Here is a 16,991-nt window from a genome sequence, read left to right on the forward strand (position 1 = left end):
TTGCCAAGAGAATGTATTGGACATAGCAAACACCCTTTTCCAACAACACAAGAGAAGACTCTACACATGGACATCACCAGATGGCCAACACCGAAATCAGATTGATTATATTCTTTGCAGCCAAAGTGGAGAAGCTCTATACGGTCAGCAAAAACAAGACCAGGAATAGATTGTGGCTCAGATCATGAACTCCTTATTGCCAAATTCAGACTTAAGTTGAAGAAAGTAGGGAAAACCACTAGACCATTCAGGTATGACCTAAATCAAATCCCTTATGATTATACAGTGGAAGTGACAAATAGATTAAAGGGATTAGATCTGATAGAGTGCCTAAAGAACTATGGATGGAGGTTCATGACATTGTACAGTAGGCAGTGATCAAGACCATCACCAAGAAAAAGAAATACAAAAAGGCAAAATGGTTGTCTGAGGAGGCCTTAAAAATAGCTAAGAAAAGAAGACAAGCTAAAGACAAAGGAGAAAAAGAAAGATATACCCATTTGAATGCAGAGTTCCAGAGAATAACAAGGAGAGACAATAAAGCCTTCCTCAATGATCAATGTGAAGAAATAGAGGAAAACAATAGAATTGGAAAGACTAAAGTTCTCTTCAAGAAAATTAGAGATACCAAGGGAACATTTATTGCAAAGATGAACATGATAAAGGACAGAAATGTTATGGACCCAACAGAAGCAGAAGATATTAAGAAGAGGTGCAAGAATACACAGAAGAACTGTACAAAATAGATCTTCATGACCCAGATAACCATGATAGTGTGATCCCTCACCCAGAGCCAGACATCCTGGAATGGGAAGTCAAGTGGACCTTAGGAAGCATTACTACAAACAAAGCTAGTGGAGGTGATGGAATTCCAGTTGAACAATTTCAAATTCTACAGATGATGCTGTGAAAGTGCTACACTAAGTATGCCAGCAAATCTGGAAAACTCAACAGTGGCCACAGGACTGGAAAAGGTCAGTTTTCATTCCGATCCCAAAGAAAGGCAATGCCAGAGAATGCTCAAACTATCGCACAATTGCACTCATCTCACACGCTAGTAAAGTAATGCTCAAAATTCTCCAAGCTAGGATTTGGAGAATGAATTTCAGATTTTTCCAAAATGAATGACACTTTTGGATCATATAGAATTTTGTACACAAAATTTTCTTCTTCTAGACTTCGTAAAAAGTGGTCTATAGTGTTCTGTTATCAGTACTTGAGAAGAGGAGTATAATATTTTCATTACCCTTTGTTAGGAATTTTACTTTTCTGCCTGGCTTTATGATTTTTATAACTTTTTTTAACATTAAAAACTTTAAGATGGAAGTATATATTTTGAAATAGAGCAAACAGGTTATGTTTCTATATGGAATACTTTTCCTTAGATATTAAACTGTCCCTCCATCACATTTTTCAGTCGTAGCCCCAGTATTGCATTTGTAAGGAGATCCTCCTCAACCATATTATTTAAAAGTAGAAACCAACCTTTCCCCTCTAACATTTTCTTTTTTTGCTGTTTTCCTTAGCATTTATTATCTTCTAATATGTAGCTTACCTAATATATTATGTTTGCCTTTACTAGAATTTGGGCTTCCCTGATAGCTCAGTTGGTAAGGAATCACCTTCAATGTAGGAGACCCTGGTTCAATTCCTGGGTCAGGAAGATCTGCTGGAGGAGGGATAGACTACCCACTCCATTATTCTTGGGATTCCCTGGTAGCTCAGCTGGTAAAGAATCTGCCTGAAATGCCAGAGGCCTGGGTTGGGAAGATCTCCTGGAGAAGGGAAAGGCTACCCACTCCAGTATTCTGGCCTGGATAATTCCATGGACTGTATAGTCCATGGGGTTGCAAAGAGTCAGACACTATTGAGTGACTTTCACTTACTAGAATGTAAGCTCCATGAAGGTAGGAAATTTGATCTGTTTGTTCACTGACATTTCCAACAAGTAGAATATTTGTAGAATAAATGGGTACTTGATGGATTATTTTGTGACTCTTAATTATATTTTTCTTCCATTGCTTGAATACTGTTGGTCTGAAGATTTAAGTGTTTCTTTATGTGATGGAAACATTCATATTATTTTACTGTTGTTGTATACATTTAGAGACTTCAGAGTAGCCTTTTCATCTATAATATACTTTTTTCCATAGAGTTGGTATAATTTTTTTTTGTTTGACTATAAGGAGTTCAGTATTAGGATTTGTAATGCAGTGTAAGATTTTTAGATTTTCTTCCAGGACTCCACTTCAATCAAATAGACCAAACTAGATTTAAATTTACCTGGGTTATCCTTTGTTATTCCAAACACCCAGTAACCTGCATAATGCATCAGAGCTGAAGTCAGTCAGTGCCTGATTTTTAACATCTTTGTTATTCGTTTACATGAATCCAACCACTTAGGTGAAACAGTGATCCAATTCTTTGCCTGGCTCAGTTTTCCAAGTTCAAAATGAGCTATTGCAATGTTCCAGTTCTATTCTTGTATAACTGTCCAAGTGAACTATTAATATAAACTAGGAATAAACTTCCCATGGCTTCATCATTCTGTTTAGTTTTTGAAGTCTCATGAAGTTCTTAAACATCATATTCCAATCCATGTATGCTCTGATCCTACTATGACCTATTTACTTGGTTCTATAAAGGGCTCTTTCTCGTATTTTGGATCAATCTTTGTCTCAAATATGACTTTTGGGGTTGAGTTTTCAGTATAGTTTTTAAAATGGTAAATAACTCAAATCTTGTGGCATATGGTTTTTCACATTTCCTAATTAGTATGGAAATTTTCCTTGTTTATTTTTGAAATTCTAGTCATAATTACAATAGATATCCTGTAGCTGCGTGTGCTCATGTCGGAGCTAATGAGAAGCAAATGGGACTTTCATTTCCTCAAGTGTGCCAAGTGTATGAAATTTTATATTTTGGCTTAAGTGTTTTAAAGACAGTACCAGCCTGGAAATTATATCAAACAATGTCTAGATAGAATAGCCTTGAGAATAGTAGGCCTTAATAATAGTTTTTGTGGAATTAACTCTATAATAGATCTTCAGACTTGTTTTTGTTGACTTTTAAAACACATCCTGTTTTCTTTCTATTTTTTTTTTTTTCTTTTTCAATCAGGTATACTTAACTGCTTTCCCCATTTCATAAATATTTCAAATTTCTTCCCAAATTCTTGATCATGACAACCTAATAATTGCTATATTTACTTTCACTTGTAGACGTAAGATCTATGTATATAGGTTTTCTCAAGTTTGTAAAATATGATTTTTTAAATTCTAAATATGGCTGGTATTTCTTTTGATTACTATTAATGACTGAATCATAACAGTTTTTCACCAGAAATATTAAATGCTAAGTCAAATAGCTGATCATCAGTCCATATGCTAGCCATGATTTGATCCAAGTATCTCTAAACTTCAGTTTTCTTATGTATAAAATGTTCAGATTCAACTAGATAATATCAAAGCTTCATCCAGACACTAAAAACTCTTATGATTTTCCTGTCACTCACCAATTCCTTTCTTGTTGGATGGAATTAAGTTAAAAATAAAAGTCTTTTTACACTGTGACTCATGTGAATGTAAGTTTTTTAAAATTAATCTTGACAAAATTAATTCAAATGAGAAGGAAAGAAAGGTTTCTTAGGTGACCATGGATATTTTTAATCAGACTTACAAAAGGGAAGATTCATAAACTTGGAGAAATAAAAAAAATGAATCCAAAGTTTTATATGAACTCTGGATAATGTAAAAAGAAGGAGACAGAATGGACTGGGGTTTGTAACAAAGGACTGGGGTTTGTAACAAATGCCAACAAAAATAGTTGTTTTGTTCTGTTTGTTTCCTTTTATTTGATAATTAGAGAAAGAATATTCTCTGTCTAGATATTGTTTTGTTAAGCGATGGCTGACAAAGGAGACTTTTAGAATCTTTCCTCTCCATGATAAAAATGATCTTTAAGCTGGAAACTTAAGTCTTAAAGGAAATTAAGCATCAAAATATTCAGCTACACACACATGGATGCCCATAAACATGCACACAAAGCTGAAACAATCATTAAGAACAATTTGGAACTGTAATACACTGGCTGCCACTATGCCCTAATAAACTTTTGGTCTTGCAGGTGAAATAAAAACAACAATAAACAAGGCAAAACAAAAAACTACCAGCTGCTAACTCAGCTAACTTAGCCCAAGCTCTGAAATCAGCCCATTTACTAGGTTTTATTTGCCCTGTGGTACCAACTTGGTGGTTCAATACAAGGGCATCCTTATGATTGGTTTCATTCTGATCTTGAGCCTTGATTCTCAAAATCATATGTTGTGAATAGGCTGTTGTGCTATAACTTTTTGTCAAGTGAGTGAGCACCTACCTGATACGAACAAAAGCCAAGAAACAAAACATCATATTTTCTTGCCTTAAAAAAAAAAAAAAAAAACTAAACTATCTCATCTCTAGAAACTTCTACTCTTTCTTCACTGGTAATTTGTAAGAAAAGAGTAGATAAAATGGAATATCAAAATAATATTTGGAGTGGCATTTGGCATTCTTGAAGTATCTTTCTGGAGTTGGAAATTAGTATTGTATAGTCAGTCTCACTGCAACTTTAAGCAGAGTGCTCTGTCAAGCTCAAAAATTGGGTTCATGATAGTAGTCACGTGTGTGTGTGTGTGTGTGTGTGTGTGTGTGTACACTCAGTTGCTCAGTCGTGTCAACTCTTTGCAACCCCATGCATTGTAGCCTGTCAGGCTCCTTTCTCCATGGAGTTTTGCAGGCAAGAATACCAGAGTGGATTGCCATTCGCCACTCCAGGGGATCTTCCTGACCTAGGAATTGAACCCGCTTCTCCTGTGTTTCCTGAATTGGCAGGCAGATTCTTTATCACTGTGCCGCCTGTACCTCCTTTAATCCTTATTTATTAGGCTCTGTCCTCAATGATGAATTTAATTAAACATAGGTAAATTCCAGTTTAGATATTTCTCTGTTTATGAAAAATATTCCCAATCATTAATAGTAAAACACAAGTTAATTCCTTTCTAGTCACTCTTAGTTGATATTATTAGTATCCATATACCTGTGGTCTCTTGAAAAAGTATGTAGGTCACTTTTTCTTTTTTCTTTCTTTCTTTTTTTTTTTTTTCTTTTTTGTATTTAGTGACATGTATTGGATGAGATCCAGCTAAATATTTTATTAAATGCACAAAAATATAAGGAAGACTTGCCTTCTGAATTTTTTTAATAGCCCAATTTCTCTTAATTTCCTTAATTCAGATGGAAACCTCATAAGACTAAAATCCACCTAAGGTATATTAACTGTTGCATTATATGCTAAATTAAAGAATATTGTACCCTAAGTAACATGTGCCAAATCTTTGAAATTTAGAAATTTAGTGGATAACTGTATTTTGATACAGAAATTGTGAGCAAATTGTGATCATGTTCTCTTCAAACTGTCTTTTTAGAGATGTTATAATGTGTTTAAAAAGCTCTTGAATCTGACTAGGTTGGACAAGCCTTTTGTTCTTAGAAAAGTTTTCTTTAAAGAGCTTAAAAGCTGGAAGAAGTTTCAGTCATGCCCTCTAAATTGAGGGGGTGGGTCCTGCAGGATCTATAGTGTCTGCTGACTCTAAGATCCTATACTCTTAACATAGCTGTGGCCAGAAGTGGACTTATAAAAAGGGTGGGCAGGGGGAAAGGATGATATAGGCACTTCTAATGAGGGAAAGGGAAGGCTTAGGAAAATTTTAAAAAGTCATAAAGTGAATATTTTATCTTTTGTTTGGTATTAAGGCCCTAATGGCTTTTTGTTTGACTTCCTTTGTAACTCTTTAAGTTCATTGAGAGTGATATCTCTAAATGTTAGTGTTTTCTTTACTTCACCACAGTCAAGGTATTTAATAAATGTCAAAATAGACTGAACTCTGTTTATAAAAGTTAATTTAGAAAGTTTTTACTTTGAGAGGAGGATCTTTAGAAAAATGTCTTAAAATATCATTCAACACTTGACATTCTTTCTTTACAAATAAAACTTGTTAAAACACTAGGAAAATATTTTATTTTTCAGTTGAAATGGCATGCCTTTTTCTCAGAAATGTTTTTTTTAAAAAGTTGAGCTGATCATAGACTTACTATGTATATTGTTTAGCAACAGCTACTTTCACTCCCATGTACTCTAGTGTTACAGCTCTAGTGTTACAAAAAATATTTTAGCTGTTTGGACATAAAGCTTCAATGCTCATTCAAAAAATTATTTTAGCATTGTATGAGTTAGAGAAAAAAGCTAAAGAGTACCTAGTGTGGTACACAAAATGGTCCCCTCAAAATGTTCGTGCTTTAATTCATAGACTCTTTTAATATATTACATTACATGGCAAAAGGAACTTTGTAGTTGTGATTTAGGTTGCATTCATGCTGTCACTTCAGTTGTGTCCGACTCTTTGGGACCCGATGGACCATAGCCTGCCAGGCTTCTCTGTCCATGGGATTCTCCAAGCAAGATTCCTGGAGTGGGTTGCCATGCCCTCATCCAGGGGATCTTCCCCACCCAGGGATCAAACTCTTAAATCTCCTGCATTGGTGGGTGGGTTCTTTACTGCTAGTGTCACCTGGGAAGATAGTTTAGGCTATAGACCTTAAAATAAGGAGAGTAGCTTGAATTATCCAAGGGTTCCAACCTAATTACGTGAGCCTGGAGCCGATTATACAGAGTGAAGTAAGCCAGAAAGATAAACACCAATACAGTATACTAACACATATATATGGAATTTAGAAAGATGGTAACAATAACCCTATATGCAAGACAGAAAAAGAGACACATATATAGAACAGACTTTTGGACTCTATGGGAGAAGGCGAGGGTGGGATGATCTGAGAGAATAGCATTGAAACATATATATTATCAAGTGTGAAATAGATCGCCAGTCCAGGTTGGATGCATGAGACAAGTGCTCAGGGCTGATACACTGGGATGACCCAGAGGGATGGGATGGGGAGGGAGGTGGGAGGGGGGTTCAGGATGGGGAACACATGTAAATCCATGGCTGATTTCATGTCAATGTATGGCAAAAACCACTATAATATTGTAAAGTACTTAGCCTCCAACTAATAAAGATAAATGAAAAAAATTTAAAAATCAGAGAACTTTTCCTAGGTGAAGGAATAAGTAACAAAGGAGGGAAAATCAGAGAGATTTTAAGTTTGAGAAAGTTTAAGACCTGCCTTTGTTGGTTCTGAGATGCGAGGTCCTATTTGCAAGGATGAGACTGAGGCCTCTAAGGATTAAGCATGGGTGCATGCTAAGTTACTTCAGTTGTGCCTGACTCTGTGACCCCAGGGACTGTAGCCCACCAAGTTCCTCTGTCCATGGGATTCTTCAGGCAGGAATACTGAGATGGTTGCCATGCCCTCATCCAGGGGATCTTCCCCACCCAGGGATCAAACTCCTAAATCTCCTGCATTGGTGGGTGGGTTCTTTACTGCTAGTGCCACCTGGGAAGGTAGTTTAGGCTGTAGACCTTAAAATAAGGAGAGTAGCTTGAATTATCCAAGGGTTCCAATCTTAATTACATGAGCCTTTAAAAAAACAGAGAACTGTTCCAAGGTGAAGGAAAAAGTAACAGAGGAGGGAAAATCAGAGAGATTTTAAGTTTGAGAAAGTTTAAGACCTGCCTTTGTTAGTTCTGAGATGTGGGATACTATTTGCAAGGATGAGACTGAGGCCTCTAAGGACTAAGCATGGGTGCATGCTAAGTTACTTCAGTTGTGTCTGACTCTTTGTGACCCCAGGGACTGTTGCCCACCAAGTTCCTCTGTCCATGGTTCTCCAGGCCAGAATACTGAAGGGGTTGCCATGCCCTCCTCCAGGGGATCTTCCCAACCGGGATCAAACCCCAGTCTCTTATGTCTCCTGCATTGGCAGGTGGGTTCTTTACCACTAGGGCCATCTGGGAATCCCTAGGGATTATGAGTAGCCCCTAATTGAGAGCCAGGAAGAAAATAGTGACCACTATCCTATAACCAGCTGGGTTCAGCCAACAACCTGATTGAGCTTGAGCATAGGAAGGGGTATATTCTAAAATCAGACTATATTCACTTGTACTGTCTTTAAGTATACTCAATAGATGTTTCCTGATATCCTCCAAAATACTGCAGATAATAGATATTAACTACATCTGCTGAATAGAGCCAAATGATCATGTTGTCCATTGAAATAGCACTGATTATAATATCTGACACTTGATATATAGTAGAAATGTTATATTAGCATCTTCCTTCTATATAAATATCCCAAGTGCAATTAATGCCATTCACTGGTATACTGGTGCTGTTTTTTTAGGAATATAGTTCCAGAAACTCACTGCTCAGTTTGCCCTTTAATGTCAGGTAAATCACAGTATTACAGAGAAAATAGCTTAGATCAAAGAAAGCCAAAACATTCAAGTCAATTAATTCATGAACTTCAATAGCCAGTGGATGGTGAGTCTCTAATTTATTTTAAAATGTGACAGTTGAAGCAAAAGGACGCTAGTTTAGAAAGTTGTACATGTGAAGCATTAGCTGAAAGAAGCACAGATTTTGACTGAAGCACCAATTTTAGAATACTTTAAAACTCCATTCAACAGTATTAGAAAGATAAATGAACAAAGAAAAATAAATGAAGGGGAAATATAAATTAAGAAAATATCTGATAAAGTATAAGAATTAAACTTCACTGTTGTAGTATTTTCAGATTCTGTTTTATGTGTATTAGAGTAGACAAGAAGTTGTATTATTCATCAAAAGTGAAAGGGATTGAATTAAAATTAATAAGCCATAATGCTCCATATTGGGTTCATGATTTAGAAGTTTAATGTAATAGCAATTGAATTGGCATTTTCTATAAATTAAGGGAGGGAGTTATTATTCAAGCCCATATGTTAAGGGCCACTTCAGTGCTACCAATTCTCAACTCTGTATTAAATAAAGTTTAAGACAACATTCTGAAAACTAAGATCATGGCATCCAGTCCCATCTCTTCATGGCAAATAGATGGGGAAACAGTGGAAACAGTGACAGGCTTTATTTTTGGGGACTCCAAAATCACTGCAGATGGCAACTGCAGCCATGAAATTAAAAGATACTTGCTCCTTGGAAGGAAAGTTATAACCAACCTAGACAGCATATTAAAAAGCAGAGACATTGCTTTGCCAACAAAGGTCCGTCTAGTCAAAGCTGTGGTTTTTCCAGTGGTCATGTATGGAAGTGAGAGTTGGACCATAAATAAAGCTGAGCACTGAAGAATTCATGCTTTTGAACTGTGGTCTTGAAGAAGACTCTTGAGAGTCCCTTTGACTGCAAGAAGATCCAAAAGTCCATCCTAAAGGAGATCAGTCCTGAGTGTTCATTATAAGGACTGATGCTGAGGCTGAAACTCCAATACTTTGGCCACCTGATGCAAAGAACTGACTCATTTGAAAAGACCCTGATGCTGGGAAAGATTGAAGGCAGGAGGAGAAGGGGACGACAGAGGATGAGATGGTTGGATGGCATCACTGACTCAATGGACATGAGTTTGGGTAAACTCCGGGAGTTGGCAATGGATAAGGAGGCCTGGCATGCTGCAGTCCATGGGGTCGCAAAGAGTGAGCAACTAAACTGAACCGAAGTTTAAGAGCAACTAAACTCAGTTGGACACGACTAAGCAACTAAACTGAACCGAAGTTTAAGACAAAGCTTACTTTACCTTACCAGTTGCTCATGTAATAACAATAACATGTATATGGTTTTCTTATCTGAAATAAAAATATAATCACTGCATAGATGGTAAGTTACATTTTTAAAATAAGGATAAATAATGTCATTTGAATGTTTCCTTCTAAAAGTAAGCTGTAAAATCAAAATGCCTTTAGTATTTGTAGTGATAGGTATCCTCTGTGTTTTCTTGCAGATAAGCTAAAAATATCGAAAATACAGGATCCAAAGGGAAGGTTTATATAACTTAAGATATCCGTCCATGTTAGTAGAATAAGAGACTTTTATTATGTTATTTACATATGACTGATAAATGACTTACCAGTTGATGCTAGTGGTAAAGAATCCATCTGCTAGTACAGGAAAATTAAGAGACTCAGGGTTCGATCCCTAGTTGGGGAAGATCCCCTGGAGGATGGCACAGCAACCCACTCCAGTATTCTTGCCTGAGAAATCCCATGGGCAGAGGAACCTGGCGGGCTACAGTCCATGGGCTTGCAAAGAGTCAGACATGACTGGACGGACTTAGCATGCAGCACTATAATGAGGAGAAAAGCAAGGATAACATGGTCACAGTTTTTTAGCAGGTCAATCTAGACCTCGGTAAAGGTCTAGATTGAGAATTCTGTGATTGGCAATATTAAAAACAGATTAGAAAAGTGTATCAGGGCTAGTTAACATAGGGAAGCATGACAACTTCCCTGAGTCTCAGTTTCCTTATTTCTAGAATGATGGTGATAGAACTTATGTCCATGAAGTTTCTATGAAAATCTGGTTATATAATCTGTAGAGTCCTAGTCCATAATCACACAATAAATATCAGCTTTATTATTATTATCATCATTAATGTTATCATCATTATCAAAATGCTTTGCCATAGATTTGGTCTTGACAAAATTTCTTCCCAGAGTGAAGATCTTTATTCTGGCATCATCTCAAATGGAGTAAAAATCTGCAAGGTAGGAGCAAACTGTGGTATCAACAATTAAAAGTGTAAAGCTTCATACTGAACCTAACTATTCATGTTTTCCACACCCTTTACAATTATCTCTACAAATTTTGGGAAGGAATTTTGGTTTCATGTGCTGGACAACTCAAGAGAAAAAGATAATAGAAGAATATTAAAGCAGGCATTTGTGAAGATGACACATAAAGACATTTGATTCATATCATTCCTTTCTAAATACCCATACCATGTCTTTTTTTCCCTCTAAAATATGGAACAGAATGCTTTCCATGTCACTGGAATTCATGACTGAATATATGTAGCTAACAAAAGCAAAAAAAAAAAATTGAGTTATTCTAACTCTTATTGTACTCTTCCAGATTCAAGGCTTAAAATTAAAGCAACAACAACAACAGTCTGTATTCTTCAATGTCTTCTTGGTTTCACAAACATAACAAGTACCTACATGGATCTTGAATAGAGACAATGATGTGTTTCAGGGAAGCTTCGTATATTAGATGATTTAATTTTTTAAGCTTTTAAACAGTCTGAAAGTAAAAGTTGCTTAGTTGTGTCTGACTCTTTGCAACCCCATGGACTATACAGTCCATGGAATTCTCTAGGCCAGAATATTGGAGTGGGTGGCCTTCCCCTTCTCTAGGGGATCTTCCTAACCCAGGGATCAAACCCAGGCCTCTCACATTGTGGGCGGATACTTTACCAGCTGAGCCACAAGGGAAGCCCAAGAATACTGGAGTGGATAGCCTATCCCTTCTCCAATGGATCTACCAGATGCAGGAATAGAACCAGGGTCTCCTGCATTGCAGGCAAATTCTTTACCAACTGAGCTATCAGGGAAGTCAGTCTGTATACAATTAATTGAGGGAAAGCATTAAGTTGCATTTAGATCATCCTTAATTTAATCTTGAAAATCAACTCTCCAGTCCTGTTTTTTATTTAGACAAATAAAATTTATTTGTCTGTTTATTCCTTTAGACAAAAGAAAAACTGACTTTTAGAAACAAGCTGGGGCAGATTTTTCCCAGGCATGATTGTGTGTTACTGGTAAATCTCCCCTTTGATGACCCTTTTAATAGGAAAGACTCCTTTAAGTCTAATTGCTCAGACACAAAATAAAGGGCCTCTTACCTCTCTTCAGATAGCTTGTTAATATAACTTGCAGTTATTTAATAATGGCTTCAAGGCACTTAGCCTTTTTCTCTCCTCTGTTTTATTAGCCAAATCAATAAAGTGACTTTTTAAAGTAAGTCATTCACTAGTTTTTTTGTTTTTTTTTTTTCCTGGAACATAAAGAGGTTTTAAACTAGTTATATACGGAATTCTATACTTCCCCCACCTACTCTCCTTCATCCCCCCCTTCCATCAGATTATTTTTGAGTTTCTTTCCATTACTTCTGTTATTTCTATTCTATGATGTAATTTTAATGAATGTGAAAATAGTGGATTGGACCATTCTTCCATAATACCTAATGAAACACACACACACACCAACAAAGGTAAAAAAAAATAAATAAAACAGAAAAATAAAAATTTAGAGTTACAGAAACGGACATCTTTATGCTATGTACTTTGAAAAGTTTCACCAATATAAAACACAGAGGTCCTCCTTCCTGTTCATGTATTCATGCAAACACACACAACACACAGTCACAGAGAAACATGCATGCGTGATAAGGAAGAATAGATCAGATCTTGAGTATTATCATTAATAACTCAGAATTCTATAAAAACAGTGAAATCTCTTGGGATTTGAAGTTCCACATTGTATATCATAAAGTAGATAACATTATTAGACCTTTAAAGGGCAAGTAGTTTCTGACCTTGCTGTTTTCCCAGGAGCAGTTCTTGTTAGGGGGAAAAAGTCAAATGCCTCAAGAACTGGGCATACATAAGATTACATGGAGTGGACCCTGGTCAGAGCATTGAATAGCATGTCCAAAAGCAGCCAAGCTTAAAATCACTGCCACCCCCGCCTCGAAAGAAGTGTAATATAATCTAAGTACATATAAGCCTTCTCCCACCTACTCCTCTGATCTATGAAAAAGTGAATTTTAATCAAATGTGATTCTAAAACTGTAGCTTAAAAAAAATTAATTGTCAGAAGTATTTTCCTGGAGAATTATCTCACTCTGCATTGAGATTTTAAACCCCTTTTACTTTAGTTTCTTCATTTTAAGATGGAATAACACACACACACACACACAAAAGATGGAATAACACTTATTGTATTGTATTGTTGTGGTAAGTACCTATCAGAATACTTAAGGCAGAATGATACTTGGAAATGTTAATTCCACTCTATGGTAGAGGATGTTTGCTTTTTATCTCAACTTTTCAGGTAGTTTCATCAAGATTAAAAAGCTACATGAATGTCACATGTCAGAAAAGAAAAATAAATTGATTACAACCCAATATGCAATATAGAAAATAATGTTCAGCTATTATTTCCTTTGATATTTATTTTCTTTGAAGACTTTTTTGCATTAAATCATGATTCATTAAATATATTTTGGATATTTATATTTAACTATATCTTTATGATTATGTACAGTTAATAAATTTAATACTTGTAATTGTGGTAGGTAGTTACAACTGAGTAAAACTAAGATTCAGATGTGTCCTGGTTTGTTTGGTGAGTTGTAACCGTAAGCACCTTGAGAAGACATTTATTCATATATAGGCCTTTTAGAAGATTTTATATTTTGGCAAACAGGACCAATACAGAGAACAAGAGGAACATTGTGATGTTATTATCTAAATCATATACATATTATATATATGTAGAATATATATATATATACATATATATATATGTATGCTAATATGTATTTGCTGCCCAAGTAATGCATATCCGTCTATATCTGTCCCTTTAGAAAAAAGTGTCTTAAGGTCAGAGATAAAGGGATAAGTTCTACTTTTTTCCCACGAAGGGGATAGTCCTCTGTAGCTGTATGAACTCTGGTCTGCAATGGCCTCATGGATAAATAGACATAAATCAGGAGGACTGAAGTAAAATAATGTACAGGGACTATTCATGAACTATCACAAGTTGGGACCCCTAGAAATAAAGAGACGTGAGAGAAAAAAATCCACAAATCTCTGTTATGCATGTGTGTCCAAGCATCTAGGAAAATTTTAATTATTTCCTTTAATGTAATCTCTCTTAATGTGATGTTTTTACCCAAGAGGTAGTATGACTTGGATATTTTCTAATTATGAATCCTTTAAAACAACAAAAATGCTACTACCTATATATACCTTCATTTTGAAGAGATAAGTGACACTTTGTATTAAGAAATATGGGTAATTTTCCTTCTACAAGGTTGCTTTAATGAACATTCACTGGACAACTCCTTATTTGTGAGGCACTGATGGCAATGTTTGATTGTTTTGCTTTGTTTTCTATCTTAACTTGTGTGGCACATGATCTCTGATAGCCTAAGTTAAGTAGTACCATTCAAATATCCACAGTTAATAAATTTGTCAAATAGGAGATTAATTAAATGCTTACTATCTACTAGAAACTGCGCTAGACAATGGGAATTTATGGTAAAGAAGGCTGACATTATTCCTTTGCTTCACTCTTTGGTTGGGAAGAAAGACATTTAGTAATTTCAAATGTGATGAATTTTACAAATAGGGATGTACTTCATTCTACAGGGGAACTTAAAATGAGAAATTAAACTAGCCTGGAGTTTCAGGGAAGTTCTTTTCTTGTACAAGTGAAAATAAGGAAAGACTTTTAAACTGGAAAAGAAGTAGATTGGATAAAATGTGGTATTCTAAGCAAAAGGAAATGTTTGTGTGATAGCCTCAGGCAAGAGGAGAAGGCATATTCAAGACACCGTTAGAAACCAATAAAGTTAGAACACACAGGCAAGTAGGAGATATAGGAAGGTGAAGCTTATGAAAAAGCCTGGGATAAATTATGGAGGGGCTTTTAAGAAAAAAGAACCTTAGATATTCATCATAACTTCAGTAGAAAGCCACTGAAGGCGTTTAAACAAGGGGATGAATCGCAGAGATTTGCTTTTTTGAGGAAGAACTAACAGATATAAATTAATTAATTTCAATTCAATGATGCCATAGTATTTAAACAAGTAAGTTAGAGCAACATTAATATTTGAAACTTCATTAACTGTGTAGTAGATAAAAGGCAACTTAAATGTGCCAATCAAGGGAATCAGTACTTAACAAAAAATATAGTTATATCCAAGAATTTTTCAGACTTTATAATGGTCTCATTAAATTTCTTGCCGATGTCATGTTGAACTCTTCTCCAGAAGAAGGTTCATTTATTGTTAGCTTCAGTAAGTTACCAAAAGGGCAGACAGAGGCGGGGAGTATGGTCAGACTTTGTTGTCTCTTGATTCTCTCCCCATTTTTACTTTGCCTGTGCCTCCTATCTGCAGAAGCAGGAAATGGAGGGAGAAAGGCGAAGAAAAGATTTGCCCAGATAAGAAAAGCACACATTAGCTGCAAATTTGGGGGCCCATGATTTATTTGGTATAGGTATATTTTTCTTCAAACTGCTTTGCCATTGGCTTTGAGAGAGCTGTTTGTATCCAATGTTCTTTCTCCCAAGTGGTGCATTTGCTGGTTTTTTGTTTTTGTTTTTCAGACAAGCCCCAAATACTGCCCCTCCTGCCATAGAGTTCTCTAATTTTGGTGAGCCTATCAAGGTTGAGATGCTTTTTTAAACCACCTTCTTTTAACTTTTCCTCTGTTTTATACCCACCTACTGCAGGTACTCATTGCTTCTTCATTCCCTCTTCCCCTCAGAGAAACCTTGCACACCTAGAAATGGGAATCGTGGCTTCTGTATTCTCAGCCTTACTCCTCTTCTTCCTTTTACATGCTTGTACTGTAAGACACCCATCAGCAGTGTGAAGGCTTATCAAAATTCAGTGGAGTTTTCTCAACTTAGGTGTCATAGAGATATGACAACTTAGGTGTCCCATAAAGGTAATGGGAACATTTGCTTCAATTTTTCTTCCTCTTTTCCTTATAGTAAAAGAGGAAGAAAAGTATTAATGCTTCATAAAATATTCTTCTCAAGATGTCAATTCCCTTCTTTTACTTCCTGCAAAGACCAAAAAAATCGGTTTAGTAGGGAAGTTGATGTGGATTATATGGGTCTGGCACCAGAAACAGGACCATAAGGAGCATGGTGCCTTTCTCTTCAGCTATGAATTATTTTTACTACATAGCTATACTTTCTGCTTGTTCCTCTGACAGGAATAGCAGGGGTGTCTCAGTCACATTCCCACACATATCCTTCTGGCTAGAGTGAGAAGAATGGGTGAAAAGGTGGAAAGAGAAAATGTAATGAAAACATGGGAGGGAAATGCAAAACTGTGGCAGTAATCAGGGGAGAAACATGAATGGCTTTAAAGAGAATGGAATATTGAAATTAGGGAAAAGTAGGAGGATTCAGTATGAGAATGAGAGAGAGAGCATGGTGATTAATTTCATCTAACAGGGGAGAGAAGGACTGAAACTCTCAAAGAGTATTATTTGATCAGTTGGATGAGTGAATGAATAGATGCTTAGATTGTGAAATATTTAAAAATATGAAGTTATCACAACTTGAGGTTTGATTGGAAGTGGATGTTAATAGAAAAAAGTATGGACTTACCCTTTTAGAAGTTTACATGAAGAGAGAAGTTTATAGTGAATGAACTGTGATTTTAGATTGGGAGATTGTGATAAAAAGAACAAGACAGCAAAGAATAGCCAATGATCAGTATATGGGAAGGGGAAGGAGTGGATCTTGAACAGGTTTTGGTTTGAATGCTGCTGCTGCTTAGTCGCTTAAGTCGTGTCCGATTCTGTGCAACCCCATAGATGGCAGGCAGCCCACGAAGCTCCCCCATCCCTGGAATTCTCCAGGCAAGAACACTGGAAGGGGTTGCCATTTCCTTCTCCAATGCAGGAAAGTGAAAAGTGAAAGTGAAGACACTCAGTTGTGTCTGGCTCTTATAGCTAATAGGTGTGTATTTCAGAGGCCTAGAGATGAAAAAGAAGCAAGCATATGAAAGGCATTAATCTTGACCTATTTATCACTATGCAGTAGGAAGCAATAATTTAGAAGCACTTACTCATCTTTTAGATCAGTAATGAACATGTATTTGTTCACTTATTCATCTATTTATTGGACAGTGTCTATGGCAACATGTTAGGGACTGTGTTGAGAAGGATAAAGTTAATAGGATAGAACAGGCCTTTGATCTCAAGCAACCTATAATCCATTGCAATATTTGCAAAGTCAGGCTCTGTGAACAGCCATAGGT

This window comes from Cervus canadensis, chromosome 1 (genome assembly GCF_019320065.1).
Source record: "Cervus canadensis isolate Bull #8, Minnesota chromosome 1, ASM1932006v1, whole genome shotgun sequence".
Taxonomy (NCBI): domain Eukaryota; kingdom Metazoa; phylum Chordata; class Mammalia; order Artiodactyla; family Cervidae; genus Cervus; species Cervus canadensis.